The sequence below is a fragment of the Miscanthus floridulus genome, chromosome 6 (genome assembly GCF_019320115.1).
Source record: "Miscanthus floridulus cultivar M001 chromosome 6, ASM1932011v1, whole genome shotgun sequence".
NCBI classification, from domain to species: domain Eukaryota; kingdom Viridiplantae; phylum Streptophyta; class Magnoliopsida; order Poales; family Poaceae; genus Miscanthus; species Miscanthus floridulus.
The window spans coordinates 142997255-143010049 of NC_089585.1; the positions used below are offsets into that span (position 1 = coordinate 142997255).

At 49.5% G+C, this 12795-nt stretch overlaps 1 pseudogene; it reads right to left on the minus strand.

Annotated features, from left to right (window-relative positions):
* Window positions 1–1507: 1507 nt before the first annotated feature.
* LOC136461405 (pentatricopeptide repeat-containing protein At3g57430, chloroplastic-like) lies at window positions 1508–12757 on the minus strand (annotated as a pseudogene).
* Window positions 12758–12795: the final 38 nt, after the last annotated feature.

Here is a 12795-nt window from a genome sequence, read left to right on the forward strand (position 1 = left end):
CGGCTCCTAAAATTGCCTCCTAATCTTCTAGCGCTTCCAAAAACTGAGCCCTTGACGCGCAAAGTTACGCGCAGTCGGGCTCGCGCGGATCCTGCCGCGAGCCAGGTTTCTCGGGCCGTACCCGGCGCAGGGCCACATGCTCCTCGACCTCGCGAGGCTGCAAGCCGCTCATAGCTCCGTCGCGCTCCGGTTGCTACTCCTAGTTCGCTCGCGCCCCCCTGCTAGCCCATCTCCACCATCTCCTTGCTCGTTCGCGCCGCCATCGCAGATCAGTGAGCTGGTCGACGACCGCCTTCTGCTTGATGCCGAATTGCCGATGGGGATGGTGAGGACGTTTTCGACTGCCTGCCGTTGCTGTTGCCGTTGGCGGCACCGCCGACGTCGACAATAGCGGCAAGCCAGACGAGGAAACAGCCCTGCGACCCGGATGCCCGCGCCCTGCTCCGCCCGGCAGCCGCCCGTCCGCCCTGCTTCTGTGTACGTGGTTCTCAGAGGAAGAAGACAACGTTGGCGGCACCGCCGACGTCGACAACAGCGGCAAGCCAGACGAGGAAACAGCCCTGCGACCCGGATGCCCGCGCCCTGCTCCGCCCGGCAGCCGCCCGTCCGCCCTGCTTCTGTGTACGTGGTTCTCAGAGGAAGAAGACAATGATAATTACCAAATTTGATTTTTAGATGTCATTTATTAGAAACTTTTGGAGATAACCTTCTTTTTTTCTCCCTAAATCTTTTTAGGAGTTACCAAACTACAAGTTTTTAGGAGAAAAAAGTAGGAAACTCTTGAAGATGCTTTTACAGTACAAGCCTCTATCAACAAAATAGCATACAACCATGACAATAATAACATGCGAAAATGTGGAATGGTTTAATTTTCCATAATCTCAAGAGGGAAAAATTGTGTGCATTGAGTTCTCTGATGGACTTCCATCAACAGGCAAAATAATTACTAAATTATTAATCAGATACCAAACCTGCTGTCCGATGAAATCATTTCTATGCTTGGAGGAAATAATGATCTGCACCATCTCTTGAGGGTCGTGCTGCACAAATTTTCAGTGTCATGAAATTAGCATTGACCTAGCCCAATAAAATGATAGAATTATTCAAGAATCAATAATTCAATATGAGTGCACTCTGATTACTGCTTACCTCAAATAGAGAACTGCTATTGCTCTGATTGACTCATTGACTGGTTGCAAATTGACCTTAGGAGAAGTTTATCATTTCTCTTTCCTCACATTTCATCACAATGTTCAGAATCATTTGGTCTGAGCCATTTGCAGTCCAGTTCAATTCATCAGAAGCCAATATTACTGCTGTTGGAGTCCAATATTGCCTCCAATGAATCACCCTAGCACTTCATACTTCAGGATGCTACTCCGGATCTGGTCATGAGAAGTATACAGTCCTCCAGCACTTCCTAGAGCAACACATGAATTCCCTGATTCACATGATAAAACAATCTGTTCATGTGACGCCCAGCAGCAATCCAATCGGATGTTCATCTTCAGATTCTGAGGTCTAAAATCCAGAGCATCTGTGGGATGCTGCCTTGGTAGAAGGCATGAGCTCTTCCCATCACAACCACCTAACTGGAACAACATGTGTCTTCACCATGCTAAGTTCCCTCATCCTTGACCTTAAGCTTATAACACAATCAAACTGACCAACTGCGTCATAAATGCCAGAGTAATATACTTGCTAGCAGTTCTTTCTTCTCTATCTAACGCAAATAAGCCTGTAAGCTGCAATCATCCCAACACCAATGTTCTTATGCATGGCACAAGCAGGGAGCAACGCTCCCCACACACTAGCACTACTATGCTGTATAGCATCATCCTTACACTACTGGAGACGGCCTCTTTGCCGAGGGCCTGAGGCCCTCGGCAAAGGCCCATTAACCCTCGGCAAAGGCTTTGCCGAGGGCGACCCTCGGCAAAGAACTCTCGGGGAATTTTGAGTCGGCGAAGAGGGTTTTTGCCGAGGGCCCTTTATCGGGCACTCGACAAAGAAAAGCAGCCGTCACGGCGCCGGCGCCTGGGACGGAGTCTTTGCCGAGGGCCGTCTCCGGGGGCCCTCAGCAAAGAATTATTCTTTTTTTTTAAATCTTTGCCGAGGGCCTCCAACCATGGCCCTCGGCAAAGAAATGTGCAGAATTTTTCCAAAAAATCTTTGCCGAGGGCAATGGGACGGCCCTCGGCAAAGAATTATTCTTTTTTTTTTGAAAAATCTTTGCCGAGGGCTTCCACGCAGGCCCTCGGCAAAAAAAATTATTTTTTTAAAAAAAAGTCTTTGCCGAGGGCCTCTAACCATGGCCCTCGGCAAAGAAATGTTGCATAAATTTTATTTTTTAAAAAAAAATCTTTGCCGAGGGCAATGAAACGGCCCTCGGCAAAGGACCCTTCTTTGCCGAGGGCCTTGGTCATTGCCCTCAGCAAAGAGGCAGAAATTTAAAAAAAAAAGTTTTTTGCACATATATATACATATATATATCAACCATCACATATATATATCACACAGAACCTATTTTCTCACAATATATCACAACCATAATTGTGAACCATAAATCACAATATATTACAACGACAAGTCACATGTTCATCATCATTCACATGTTTATTACAACAAGTTCATGAAATCCAAGCACAAGTCAGAATCATAAACCACAAATATTACAATAAAGTCCAACCACATCATCTAGCACTAGTCCTCATCAAGGTAGCCTATGAGATGGTGGTGAAGGAAAGGCGGGATCACTCGGTGACGCACTACCAAATTGATTGGAACCCGTGGACGGAGACTGCATAAAGGAGCAGAGATTGTATGTGTGAGTAATCCGGGAAAACAGTTTTAGAACTTAGAGATTGCATCTAGTAATCTAGGAATACAAAAAGATTAGACTCAATTGAAAATTTCGGCAGCACCTCCCCTGCACGGGGAGGTTTCCAAAACCTGCAAGAAACAACGGCACGAACGCCGACATCCACAACGGCACGAACGCCGACATACATGCAAAGCACAAGCGAAAAGTAAACTTTCATACTTATAGGAGTAGTTGTAGGAGTAGGAGGTGGAGGAGCTGAAAATTGTACAGGTACACCCGATGCTTGTCCAAGACTTTGCATGATCACCATCATCTCCGCCATCTGCTTCTGCGCGGCCTCGAACGCGACCTGCTGGGCCTGTAGCTGTGCGGTCAGTTTCGCGTTCTGCTCTTGACTTTGCCTTTTTGTTTCTTGCAGCTCGGCCTGCAATATTTCACTTCAATGTATCAGTAATGCAAATCTAATTTAGGTGTGTAAATATCAACGTACGACGAGTAAAACAGGAATTACCTGGAGTGCCTGGACCTGCTGCAGTGCTGGAGAAGGCCGTGAGCGTATGGGCTGGCTGGAGCTCGTGCTCCGTGCTCGGATAGCGTTGAGGGAGGGAACAGTGGTGGAGTCGATGGCGCCGTCTGCAATCCACAGCCGCCCGTGCTTCTTGCCTCCTCTGAGCCTCATGGTCGTCTCTGCATCAATGGGCTCAGTGCGCACATTTTAATCTTCCCCATAAATCTCCCTTACTGAGGACGTGTACTCTTGGACTTTAGTGTATATGTTCGGGTCGGAGTACACCTGGGGCGGGGCAGCCGGGTCAAAGGAGACAGAGGACGACGCCCTGCCCATGTGGGACATAGCCCATGTAGAGAACTCTGATACCTCCTCGCCCGGGTGCGCAGCCTCCTGCGAGAAAGACGAGAAGATGGTGAGAAATCAAGCAGAATTGAGCATCAAAATAAATGAAAGAAATCACTTACGTATGCTTGTTTGTATCCAGGGAGGCTGCGGCTGCCTTGATGGTGAGTTGGACCTTGCCTCATCAGACGCTGTTCCCGCAACCTCTCGTGCGTGCCAACAAAGTCCTATGATACCCACTTGTCCACGATCATGGCCCAACACTCGGGATACGATTGGCACCACCAAGGAATCACCTACAAGTCATTGAGTATTTGACATATAAGAAGATGAAATTGAACCACTTAATATCAAAACGAATCATTATGAATATTATCCGCCTACCTCAAGGTACTGGTCCCGGGTCAGCGTAATCAGTCTTGCTTGAGGCTTGGGGAGGGACTACTTAAGTACCGACCTGTAGTAGTCTATGTGGGCTTGGACGCGCCCATGGTGGTGCATCTCGGTGACGTACTTCCTACAAGCTGCGGTAGCCGCTCGATCCGCCTGGGCCTCAAGTCCTTCTTCGGCCTTGAAAATTTCTGCATACAAAACCGATGTATCCATTCATTATTTCAATAAAACATTTAACCAATGAATGAGATGTATTAAGCAATGTTGTGCGAGAGAAACTTATCCAAAACTCCGCCAATACTCGCTCCTGCTTGTTGCGGTAAGTGTCATCCGTGACCAGCGCGTACCTGTCCTAGTTGGAGGCCGGCTCCCGCACCACCGGCTCTTCAGACAGTTGCACAATGCCGGGGTACCATTTCCTACACAAAACACCAAGGATGCTCGCGGGGGTGCGTGCTGGAGTACCTGACAAAACCAACCAGGCCCTGCACAAGTGATTAAGAAAATTTATCAGTTTCTCTTATGATTTCCAATATATCTTATGAAGTAGTTGTGATAACATCTATAGTTACTTACCTCTTTGTCATAGGCCGAATCACTAGGCGGTTGTGAGGAAGCAGAACCGGAGGGAGGCTCGTGGGACCTCGCTCATAGGGAGTCCGAGTAGCGGTACCCCCTCCGTCGCCCTCGAGCCCCTCGCCTCCCTCACCCTCGAGCGCCTCGCCTCACTCGCCCATCTATTGACCCCTCTCGTCCTCCAACGAGGATGTGGCCATGGCTGTCACGTGCTCCTCCTCTAGCACCTCGTCACGTGCGAGGGAGGAGACCGCTGCCTCCTGCGGCTGCTACCCCTGGTCATCCTCTCGTCACCTCCTACGGACGCTACCTCGGACGATGACCCCTCACCTCGAAGGAGAGGGCGGTCTCTCATATAAACCGAGGGCGTGTCACGGCGTGGACGTCTGCTTGTCATCTTTGTTCAATCACCCGCAATCACAAAGAATGAACAAGACTAATTAGTACATATATTAGAAATAGATTCAAAATATATAAACAAAACATAAATTAAAAAAACATAGTATTACATGTATTAGGAATAATATTCATGATTGGGATCATAGGTCTCATCATCACTGTCAAAATTGTCCAAATGGGCAACACTATCCGAAGGTTCTATGTTGTCATCGTAGTCATTGCCTAGAAGTAATCGCTCAAGCATTGCTATGTCCTTGGCATTTACCACCACATCTCCATCGACCTCATCATCAACCATTTCGTTGTCTACTTCCATTTCGATTGCTTCGGGTAAGACTATCTCAAACGTGCCTTGTATCCCATCTTCTTGATAGAACTGTCCATCATATGTGTTTGCGTTGAAGTTGTAATCATCATCGTTTGGGGCAGGTAGTTTACCGTGTGGAGATACCTGGTGCACAATAGCCCAACCCTTAAGATCCTCTTTGTCTTGGTTGGCGTATCGAGTATAATACACCTGCACGGCCTGTTGAGCCACAATGTAGACATCTTTTCTAGGATAGATGGAATCTTCTCGAATCTCGACTAGCCCAAGATGAGGGTTCGTCTCGTTGATCGAGGATTAAACCAGTGGCATTTGAACATGATAGGTTTAAGAGGTTTGTCTCCATAAAATGAGAGTTCATAGATTTCCTCAACTCTACCATGATAGTCGAGGCCATCAGTGCCGGGCGTACAAACTCCGCTATTTGTGGTTTTTCGTTTGGGCCGAATCTGCTCGTAACTTGTTGTGTGGAAGCGATATCCGTTTACGTCATAGCCGGTAAATGACTTCACCCTAATGTCACAGCCGTTTGCAACCTATTTCAACTCATCACTCATGGACGAACCGGTCTGGGCCTGCAAGGTGAAGCATGATAGATCGTTATATTAATTAAACGTACGATCACCTTGGACGATCGAACGTACGAGCTAAATTGGACATTACCTTTTGTTTGAACCAAGAAATAAAATTAGGCCTCCCCGCTCCCGCACCCCACGAAACAAGGGTGTCTTGTTCATGCGAGGTAGGATCCCTTGATTGATGCCAGAATTCACGAACAAATTCCCTATCCAAACGAGAATCAATGGGGTTGGATGCAGAATAGTGACGGCATATTGAAACAAGTTCATTGAGAACTTACTTGATGAACGGCCGCACCTCGGTAAGGTTATTCAACACATATAGCATGATATTGCGCCACTCTTCATTTCCCAATAGCTTCGGGGTTGATCCACTTGCGCTGCCGAGTTGGCCTTGGAAAAGGCTGAGGGTCGATTCATTTTCGCCAGCATTGTAATGAGGGAGTGGATTATGATTGCTAGGAAGGTTTGACTTGTAGTATTTCGTTGTGAAGTTTGCCACCTCCTCCCGAAGGCATGCCTCTGCAATGGAAGCCTCAATTCTAGCTTTATTTGTATATTTTTTGTGAAGAGTCTTTAGACATCTCTCGATTGGATAGCACCAACGGGCCTGCACGCCCCCCCCCCCCAAACGTGCCTCAGACAGGAGGTGCACAATCAGATGCTGCATCGGTAAGAAGAAGCCGGGTGGAAAGATCTTCTCTAGCTTACAGAGCAACACAGGTGCCGCTTTTTCCAAGTCCTGAGCGACGGTCCGAGATATCTCCTTGGCACAAAGCTGGCGAAAGAAAAAACTCAACTCTGCCAGCACTAGCCAAACATGCTCAGGGACATAGCCTCGGACCATCGCCGGAAGAAGCCGCTCAATCCATATGTGGTAGTCATGACTCTTCATCCCGTTGACTCGCAGAGTGCCTAAGTTCACTCCCCTGCTAAGATTCGCTGCATATCCATCTGAGAACATTAACATCTGGATCCATTTTAGTACTTCCCTCCTTTGATCGATTTGCAAGACGAAATTGACCTTAGGCCTTTTTCAGTTCTTGTTTCGGCCACTAGGAGGCTGCATCGCTTGATTCGGTCTATCGCACAACATCGCTAGGTCCACTCTAGCCTTAATGTTGTCCTTAGACTTGTCAGTGTCCATGAGAGTTCCCCAAAGTGCCTCGGTGATATTCTTTTTAGTGTGCATTACATCAATATTATGTGGCAGAAGAAGGTCATCGAAACAGGGGAGCCTCGTCAAGCCGGACTTATGAGTCCACATATGTTCCTCACCATATCCCACAAAACCACCTTCTTCATTGGGCATGAGAGCATCTATCTGAGCACGAACCTCAACATCAGTCCTCAAGTGCGGTTTAGGGTCTATCACTTTGACACCTTTCGTAAAGCTCTTGATGTCTTCTCTGAATTCATGGTCTAGAGGGAGGAACTGACGATGCTGGTCGAACGATGAATACTTGCCACCCTTCTTCAACCAAATGAACCTCACAGCTTCCTTACATATTGGGCATGGGAACTTCCTGTGAACACACTAGGTGGCAAATAACCCATACGCCAGGAAGTCATGCAGGGAGTAGTGGTACCAAACGTGCATTTTGAAGCTTGTCTTTGTAGCTCGGTCGTATGTCCATACCCCCTTCTCTCAAGCGTGGATCAATTCATCAATCACAGGCTCCATGAACACACCCATATTACTCCCCGGGTGTCTAGGAATTATCAATGACAAGAGTACGTTATGCCGTTGAAAGGAGATGCTAGGAGGGAGATTGAGGGGGATAACAAAAATAGGCCAGCATGTGTATGGGGCAGCTAGCATTCCATAAGGATTGAACCCATCTGTTGCCAGCGCGACACGTACGTTATGGGCCTCAACTGCTTTGTCACGATGTTTGTCATTGAAGTACGTCCATGCTTCAGCATCAGACGGATGTACCATCTGCCCAGGATTGTACCGTTTGCCATCTTTGTGCCATGTCATCTGTTTCGCAGATTCCTCGATCATGAATTGACGTTTGATCCTCGGCAGGAAAGGAAGGTGCCGTAGCACTCTCGTGGGGATCGAAAGCTGCTTTTTCTGACCATCACCAGAGTCTACCTCTAGGTACCTGAAGGATTTACACTTCAGACAATAATTTGCGTCCTTGTGTTCTTTCCTAAATAGGACGCACCCCTTCGGACAAACATGTATCTTATCATACGGCATCTTAAGCATACGAAGGAGTTTCTCTACCTCATACAAGTTCGTCGGCAAAGTGTGCTTCTCCGATAGCATGGTGCCAAACACGACTGACATCTTATCGAAGCCTTCTCGACTCAGGTTTAACTCGGCCTTCAACTCCATTATGCGTCCAACCGCATCCAGCTGAGAAATCATTGTACACTCGTGAAGGGGTTTCTGTGCCGAGTGCAACATTTTGTAGAAGTCCTTTGTGGATTCCTCCATCTCCTCCTTCTCACGTCATTCAGTGAAGTGAGCTTGTTGGGCGTCATCTAGCATGTCTGCTACCCCGGCATCATCATCAAAAGCCTCGAGGCGTGCTCTCACCACCTCCGCTCTTATACGATCTGCTTCACCATGGTAGATCCACTACTGGTAGCCAGGCGTATAACCATTGAACACAAGATGTCTACCCGTGGTCTTCTCGTCTACCTTTCTCCTGTTGTCACATTTGCTGTAGGGACACCAAACTAGAGAATGTCCTCCTGCTCCTGGGCCAAATGCATGTTTCAAGAAACGATCTGTCCCCTTCACCCATTCATAGTCATAGTCATTGCTGCTTCTCCAGCCTGTGTACATCCACTGACGGTCCTCCATCCTTTAACATTTACATCACACAGTATTGTGACCATCAATTGCATCTACGCGGTGTTCCTAATATCTAATAGGTGAGGATAGGTCCTAATCCCACCCGCGGATGCGTAGATGAGGTCAGTTTTTAGGCTCCGCTCCTCTCCGAGACAAAATTTCAGCAGCACCTCCCCGTTGTTCTCCTGATACACGTCCTGCCAGGGAGAGTGTGTATCCAAAGAACAACAGGGAAGAGCTACCAAAACTCGGTCTCGGACCAGAGTAGACCATGGAAACTAACCCATCTACGCATCCACGGGCTGTCCAAAAAACGTGGACAATCCGAAATAGATACGGTCGTAGATATGCAAAGATCCGCATACCTACGACCGTATCTCTTTCGGATGGGAGACGCCTAACTGGGTTACGCGATCTAAGACAATGATACGAGAGGAGGGCTTATTTATACCTAGGGTGGTGGTGGAGTCAGGCTAGCGGGGCAGTGGCGAGTCGGGGCAGTGATGAGGCGATGCTGTGCAGGCAGACCCGCAATGCCAACGAAGAGGATCGGGGTCGTCGAGTCCCCTCTGACGTGCTCTTCTCTGCAAAAGAAGAAACACAATACTATAAGTTGAAAATTTCGGCAGAACCTCCCCTGTACGGGGAGGTTTCCAAAACCTGCAAGAAAAAACCGACGCGATGGCCGACAACCACATATCAAGGGAACAAATACGGCACGATGGCCGATAGCCAGATATATATTAATCCACCACCAACACACCACCACCTCCACCACCACGACCACACCACCACCACCACAACCACCACACTACCACCACCACCACCACCACGACCACACCACCACCACCACAACCTCCACCACCACGACCACACCACCACCACCACAACCACCACACTACCACCACCACCACCACCACGACCACGACCACACCACGACATCCACCACAACGACCATGACCACACCACCACATCCACCACAACGACCACACCACCACCACCTCAACGAACACACTACCCTCCTTCTCCACCTCCACCTAGACCTCCTCCTTCACCAGCATTGTACACCATGAAGCGAGGAAAGGGCATACCTGGACGTCAGAGGGACGTCGGAGGCCGCGGACGGGGCGACGTCAAGGGGCCGGGGCGGGGTACCTCCTCCTCCTCTCTTCTCGGCCTCCTCTCTTCTCCTGTTCCCCTTCTCCTCTTCCTCCCTTTCTCCCACCTTCTGCTCGGAACGGGGGCGCGCACGGCGGACAGCGTGGACGGGGTTGGCGGGTGGCGCAGGGTCCTCCTCCTTCTCCGGTGGCCGGCGGATGGCGCGGAGGTTCTCCTCCTCCTTGGGGCGGGCGGGCCGGCTGGCGGGCGTGGGTGGGCGGCGCGGCCGGGGCGGGGCACCTCCGGCGGGTTGAGACGAGCGGCGGGGTGGGGCTCCTCTGGTGGCCTGCTCCTCCTCCCTCCTCCTCTGGCGGCCAGGGGCCAGGGGCATGCGGGGTGGCGGTGGCAGCCGAGCGCGGGGCAGCGGGGCACACAGCGGCGGTGGGCCACGCGGGGGCGGGGCGGTGTTGGGGCGGCTGGGCTCGCGGGGCGGCCGAGCGCGCTGCGGCGACGTCAAGCAGCCGGTGTTCTGGGCAGGGAATTTGGGCCGCTGGCCGATTTACGGTTCGGCCCTTTGCCGAGGGCCCAGATCCAGGGCTCTCGGTAAAGATTTTTTAATTTTTTTAAATATTCTTTGCCGAGGGCCATTGGCCAGGCCCTCGGCAAAGACCCCCTTTGCCGAGGGCCAGGCTAGGCCCTCGGCAAAGATTTTTGTTTTGTTTGTGGGCGGGGAATTTGGGCGGCTGGCCGATTTAGGGTTGGCCCTTTGCCGAGGGCCCGGATCCAGGGCCCTCGGCAAAGACCCCCTTTGCCGAGGGCCAAGCTAGACCCTCGGCAAATAGTTTTTTTTTGGTTTTTTGAACCCAGTTTTTTTGTGGTGCTATAATACATTATTTAAATCTCAATTTTAAAATTTGGGCCAAATTTGACTTTTTTTGATATATTTCCCTAATTTATTTCTTTTCGTTGATTTTTTCGAATATTTCAAATTTGAACTGCAGGTGGATGGAATAATGCAATTTAGTGATTCGAAAAATGTTATTCATGGTATTTGGTGTATATTGAGTCCCTATCCACGAACTCGCATCAAATTTCGGGCATCTTCTTCACGTAACATGACGAGGAACTTGTCGGAAAAGTGTTTTTAAATTATATAAAATTCATACAAAGTCCGAAAATCATGAAACTTGTCGAGGTGTCATGTTATCGCATGTGTAGGCTGTGGTGAAAATTTGAGAAGGTTTTGAGCAAGTTGTGACGTCGGATGCCTAAAACCCAGACATCTCATGCGATAACATGACACCTCGATAAGTTTCATGATTTTCGGACTTCGTATGGATTTTATATAATTTAAAAACACTTTTCCGACAAGTTTCTCGTCATGTTACGTGAAGAAGATGCCCGAAATTTGATGCGAGTTCGTGGATAGAGACTCAATATACACCAAATACCATAAATAACATTTTTCGAATCACTAAATTGCATTATTCCATCCACCTACGGTTCAAATTTGAAATATTCAAAAAAAATCAACGAAAAGAAATAAATTAGGGAAATATATCAAAAAAATTCAAATTTAGCCCAAATTTTAAAATTGAGATTTAAATAATGTATTATAGCACCACAAAAAAACTGGGTTCAAAAAACAAAAAAAAACTCTTTGCCGATGATCTAGTCTGGCCCTCGGCAAAGGGGGTCTTTGTCGAGGGCCTGACCAATGACCCTCGGCAAAGAATATTTAAAAAAAAATCTTTGCCGAGTGTCTGACGGCGGGCACTCGGCAAAGACTGACGCCAGTGGCCGCCATGACCCATCCGGCCATATTTGCCGAGGGCTAGGTCTTCGGCAAAGATTTATTTTGCCGATGGCCGTTTGTTTGCCGAGGGCTAGCTTTGCCGAGGGCTCCTGGGGCTGGCCCTCGGCAAAGACCCCCTTTGCCGAGTGCCTGAGATGTAGCCCTCGACAAACCCAGAAGCCCTCGGCAAAAGAGGACGTCTCCAGCAGTGTTATGAACCTGACAGCGTCTTCAACGGCTCCAGCATGGCCCAGGAGATCAACCATACATGCATAGTGGTCATCATTGGGCTCAACACCATAATTACTCGTGGATTTAAAGATCCTCTAGCCTTCAGATACAAGCGTCGAGTGGCTGCAACTTGACTTGATAGGATGGAGGTGAATGTGATGCAGTTCGGCTTCACCCCTTAGCCAATATCTCCTGGTAAATCCGCAAGGCTTCTTCTCCCAAGCCATGGCCACCAAAACGAGAAATGAGAGTCAACCAGGTCACCACATTCCTCTCCTTTATGCCTGCAAGCACCGCTTCCGCTGCGTCCACGCAGCTCCACTTTGCATACGTGTCCAGTAGCACATTCCCAACAGCGGCATCTAAGTCAAAGGGAGACAACGCAACATCCTGCCGTGGATTTGCTTTCCGTTCAACAGCTCACCTTCCTTTAATTTCCACAGGCATTGAGCACGCTCAGGCGTCAGGCATGGCCCCTAGGCCATTCGCCATGTTAACAGCTTCAACATGCGCTCTGCTGAAAAGCTCCGGCCCTCGAATACCCAATGACCATGCAATTCCACGCGACAGAGAGAGCGTCTATCTCCAGCATCCCGTCGAACACCCTCACAAGTCACAACATCATCCAGCGGTCGTCCAGCCTTGGCGTACATGTCCAACAGCGCCTCCGAAACAACAACATATGCTACCAACCCGGCCCCAAGCAGCAGTTCCTGCAGCTCGGCGCCCGCAAGAAGGAGCGCGGTGCGGACGGCGTACCTGTCGGGACCTGGCGGAGAGCATGCAGCCGGGAGAAGAGCTCCAGAGTCCAGAGCCGCACGGGGTGGAGAGGGCGAGGCCAGTAGGCCACGAGCAGGCGGAGTGCGCGTGCATCGACGGGGAAAGCGGCAGGCGCGCCAGGCCGCCTCGCA